Raw genomic sequence first — 5,620 nt, 5'->3', positions numbered from 1 at the left:
TACCAATTGGTACTGGGCCACCTTATCAGACCCCGTAACGCAGGGCATAGGTGTACCCAGGGCCGCCAGGGGCTGCAGCATGTATTATGCCACCCCTGGCTGGCCTCCTAAATTTGACACAACTGGCTGCATGACAGCTGGGGCGAAGTCGTGTAATCACACTTTGCTTTAGGTATAGTAGCTCTATATCTAACCATACAATGGACACCCGAGTTCCTATCAGTCACTCCTATGGCAGGCCTTAACAATCCTGAAGGCAGAGTGCGTGGGCTCGTGTGAGCTAGGTTCAGGCCCGAGCCGAGCCCGGTTGCAGCTTGCGGAATCAAGACCCAATAGCTGTTCCATGATAACGCGTACCACATCGGTAACTCCAGTGTCGCGCTATCAAGGCATGTCGAGTAAGGTGTCATACGAATCGGGGTGCTCCCCTCTCACCAATTCTGGCGATGAGGTTAGCATCCCACCCTTCTAGAGGGACACGACATGTACGTAACTGTGAACCCCGGTTAAAGTTAACTGAAGCCTCAGCTCCACAAAATGGATGCTGCCACCACAGACACGAGTCTGACCTCCTGCTGCTGGGAGTCCTTCCAGCGAGGAGCACTTGGACAAAGGGTTTCCTGTCGAGGGCGGTGTTCGCACCGTCCCAGACAGGGTTTGTGTATTCTGGGTAGGTAGGGCTTTGGCGAGAAGGTGACTGCGGAGTGACACCCCGGTGCTCACTGCGCATCTGCCGGTTAGAACCAGTTCCAGGGGCGACAGCCCTGGCCTGGGGAAAGCCCGGCAGGGGAGAGGGGTGTAACTACCCCCCTTCCTGGTCCCACCCTTAGGGCAGGACCTAGTCATGTACCCACCCCTTTCTTTAGAATAAAGACCGGAGCGGGGACCCTTCCAAATTAGATCATCTTTGATTCAAGAACTACTTTCTACAAAAGGACATTCAAGACTCTTCTCAAGATTTCTCCCTTGTGACTAAGGAGTAGTCACCCTGCATCAGCGGGCACCAACTAAGAACTCTGCGGTTTGCTGTAAGTCCTTCCTCAAGGAATCCGACGGCCCAGCTCGACGAGAACCGGCTTCCCTGGCACCTCTGACCTCTACCCACGTCATCAGCTCAGCTGTGATCTGTGGGTGCGACGAGACCTCGAGGGACCGGCCATCATCAGAACCTGCACGCTCTTAAAAACCAGCACGACCATCGAGGTAACTCTCTGGTGAGTGCTCTGGGGTCCGAGAAGCCCCGACCCTGAGCCGCTCTAGCACCGAAGTGCAGTCTCCCAGCATCTCCACGATCTGCGTGGGGCCCTTCTGCTCGCTGCTCAGCCCGTTGTCTGGTCACTAGCCGCTGGCTTGTGCCCTTCTGTGACGACATCCGAGAATCATCACTGCTGGTCTGGTTGCTCCAGACTGGCCCTTGCTTCCATCTTTGCGAGAAGCACCCCGGACCCTCCTGGTCCACTCAAGACGCCATCTTAGGCCCACCACGTGGCCCTGAGATCTGCCAAGGCTTGTTGCCCCATCCTGGCCCCAGCGACGCCGACAGCATCATCCTTCGTGGGACAGCTCGCACCTCCACCGTGGTCGCCGACAACGCCTCCTGGTCCGTGAGACTGCAGAGCCTAGCGTCGCCCACTCACCTGGTCGAGGTGACGGCCAACCGGTGCCTTCCTGGTACCCTCTGACTACTGGCTAGTAGTACGAACTTGGTCCCCTCTGCTTTCAGGTTTCATCAATCTCCGATCCAGGCTTGGATCTCTACGAACTATTCAGCACTGGTCGCCGGCCAGCAACTCCTTTCTTCCGGCTCCTGGCTCGTCAGCGAAGACCCCGACGCCTGTAAGACTTGTGCAGCCGCAGCCCTCGTGGCTAGGTAACTCGGCATTTCGGTGCCTGCATAGCCTCCTTACTCTAGGGTCCCGAGTCCCTCGCTTCCGACTTGCCTTATCGGGTCCGCCCGAGACCTTAACCTTTCCGTGTCCTCGGACACTTGTTTTAATTGTGCACTTGAAGTATTTGCTAAAGAGATTTGGTTTGTGCTTAGTACCCTGTCCTCATAAAGAGTACAGGGCTGTTGTGATTCTTAATAAATATACTGTTTATTTTCATAACACTTGTGTGGTGTCCTTTCACTGGGTGTTCAAGGGGTACATGTGTGGTAAACAGCTGGCTTAACGCGCCCTCTCGAGTCTTTAGCCTTAGACTGCTCGTATCCACGCTACTAGGATAGCTGGTCTATAGGTTGACTTACAACCAAACACCATAAGGGTCGTTGGAACGATACATAGCGGTCGCTAGAATAGCGAACGTTGCATATCGGGCCAACTTCTCACACGCCGCATTGTAAATTCGGCGCATCCATGATGGTGGAGCCACGGCGCACAATAACTGGCGCATTCCTGCTGATATGCAGGGATGCGCCAGTTATTGTAAATATGCCCCTGAGTGTTTACATGTGCATCAACACGTTTCGATGGTAATCCCAATCTTTAGAACCCCCTTCTTCAGGACGAAATAGTTTTTTCCTACTGTTTCAGTAAACAAAATAGTTATTGATGATGTTATTGGAACCTCGCTTTTCCTCTTTATATAAAGCTTTGATCTTGTGGGTGGGTCACCCCTGCGGACTGACAGCCCCATTATTAGAACAAAGAGTGGCCGGTGAGTAGCAAGGGTGCAAGCAGGCACAGCAAGTGTAGACGGGCAGTAAATGCAGCAAGCGGTGGTGCAGAAAGTGGTAGCTCCAATGAGAGCAGAGAGGCACGTGCAAAGACCACTGGCAGGCTGACACTACAGCCCCCCAGTTACCACCTATAACATGCTTGGGGTCAGAAGCTCGCCATGCTGACATACGTGCTCAAAACAGTAAGGTGCGCAGTGTGACTATTATCCAGGGTACAGTGTGACTGGGACCCAGAAGATATGTCCCTACCCAGTACATGGACCCAGTTCCACAGTGCCAATGACTGAGGATTCCAGTGCAGACACAGACACCAGTTAACTTATGTTTAACTTAAGACAAAATCATAATTTAAGACTACTAAATGCCTTCTGTGAATACCAAAAGTAGTAAGTTTAGGATTGTGTTTCAGATTAGTTCTGTGAATCAGCCCCTCTGTTTCTATGTTAAGCAAAAGTGCTCCGCCCCCTCCTATTGATGCCGAAGTTTCTTCGCCAGAAATGTTGGACATCTCTGCAAAAGTCTCTTCATCTTTTTGGCGGCAGCAGCAGTGGCTGGTGTGGTGGGTGGCAGGATTTTGGACACGTGGGGGTCATGGTCAAAGCAGAGAGGATGGTGAAAATGTGCCCCCCGTCTGTGAGTAGGTGCAAAATCAGTTAAAAGCAAGAAAGTCAAAATGGAAATGATATCTGTTCTTGAGTCCTTTGACCTGCAGGATAATGCTTTAATCCATAACGTTTCTCTGTGTGAAAGGATATTATTATTGTCTATTGGTCATCTGTTCCACCTTGTGGAATCTGAGCCGGCTCACATTGCGTCACACATTTCAGTGACGTGTTTGGCCACTAATGAGTTTTCAAGCCTATTTCTTATGTTAGTTTTCTGCTCGGACCCGTGACTTTTAATGTGATTGGTGGTTTATCTTTGCTTTGTTTTTGTAGATGTTCCTAACTTCATGATGATCAAATCTTGCTTCCCAAGGAGGACACACCCTAAAACGAGTTGGGACACCACAGCAACATTTTGCAATCCGTCGTTTCATCTTGTTTTTAAACAATATTAAAGTAACAACTGGTATATAAAGCAATAACAAAACGCGTTGAAATACATGTTTTTCTTGCTACGTCAGCGTGGAAGGATTGTCATATGATGACTGTAATGTCTGCATCACGGGCTGTGCAGCAGGAGACACAGGCAGAGCGCAATGCACTTTCTTATTTTACCCCACAAAAGTCTGTCGCAGGACCAGAGGGCCATTAATGGTGTTAGATTACCCGGTGGTTCCATTGCACCGGACCAGCCACTTTTCCTTTGTGCATCTCCCAAAAGCAGCATAGTTCCCTGTGTTCATGCGTCTTCTGCTTTCTTGTGTATTCATGCCTTTCCTGGGAGCTGGTTTCTTTTAGCGCTACCACTCAGCTGCTCCTAGATATGGTAGACTCAGTGGGCCCGATTCACAGAACTAACTTACGGCAAAATCCTGAACTTACTACTCTTGGTATTCACAGAAGGAATTTAGTAGTCTTAAATTAGGATTTTGTTTCAAATTAGATTTTTTCTTAAAACAAACTTAAGTTTAACTCAAGTTTAACTTAAGACAAAATCGTCACTTAAGACAAAATCCTAATTTAAGACTAAGGGCCAGATGTATGAAGCTCAAAAGGGTTCGCAAACGCCGAAATTCGCCGAATTTCGGTGTTTGCGAACTCATTTGAGCAAAATGGTATGTATGTAGCAAATTTCAGTGCAAAATAAGGATTCGCAAATTTGCGATTCCTTATTTTGCGATTGCATTTAAGGAATCTCAAAATTTGCGATTTCTTAAATGCAATGTATGAAGCAAAAAAAAATGTGCTAATTGTCCTTAAGGAATCGCAAATCACCACCAACTTCAAGTTGGTGGTAATTTGTGAATTTCTAGAAAAAATGCCAATTTTTGCATTTTTCAAAGTGCCATGTGACGCACAAACATGCCCTTAGGGCATGTATGTGCACCACATGTGCATCCATGCTCATTTCAGGGGTGCAACAGGGTGTCCTTTGGACACCCCTGCACCCTTGAAATGATTCTCAATTTGCGATTAGTAAATTGAGAATCATAAATTGAGAATAATTTCACATTCATTCCTATGGGCCTCCTGGCCCGTAAAAATGAATGGGAAATTATTCCTTAATTGCGATTAGCAATTTGCTAATCGCGATTAAGGAATTTTAAGAAATCGCAAAAAAATAGCTAATTTCTACATACATACCATTTTGCAATTCTCAAATAGCGATTCCTTTAAAATCGCTATTTGAGAATCGCAAAAGTGTATCTTGATACATCTGGCCCTCTATCCTAATTTAGGACAAAATCATAATTTAAGACAAAATCCTAATTCAGGACAAAATCCTAATTTAAGACAAAATCCCAATTTAAGACAAAATCCTAATTTAGGACAACATCCTAATTTAAGACAAAATCCAAATTTAAGACAAAATCCTAATTTAGGACAAAATCCTACTTTAAAACAAAATCCTAATTTAAGACAAACTCCTAATTTAAGACAAAATTCTAATTTTGGACAAAATCCTAATTTAAGACAAAATCCTAATTTAGGACAAAATCTTTATTTAGGACAAAATCCTAATTTAAGACAAAATCCTAATTTAAGACTACTAAATGCCTTCTGTGAATACCAAAAGTAGTAAGTTTAGGATTTTGTAGTAAATTAGTTGTGAATCAGCCCCAGTGTCCTCAAGGATAACCATGTCACCTTTTATGTTTCCACACCCACTCAAGAGGGACATCAAGACGTTTTATGTAAGACTGTCCGACATGTCATTGACCCGGTGACAGCATCTGGCTCTGGACCAGTTCCAAGGTGATGCACTGCATTATCACAGTGGGCGCAGACTCTCGAGAGGAAGCCCACAAGCTCGTCTGGGAGGTGTTCAATATTT

Source organism: Lissotriton vulgaris, chromosome 8 (genome assembly GCF_964263255.1).
Source record: "Lissotriton vulgaris chromosome 8, aLisVul1.2, whole genome shotgun sequence".
Lineage (NCBI taxonomy): Eukaryota > Metazoa > Chordata > Amphibia > Caudata > Salamandridae > Lissotriton > Lissotriton vulgaris.
The sequence above is the reverse complement of the archived record's forward strand: the minus strand, read 5'-3'. Positions refer to the sequence as shown.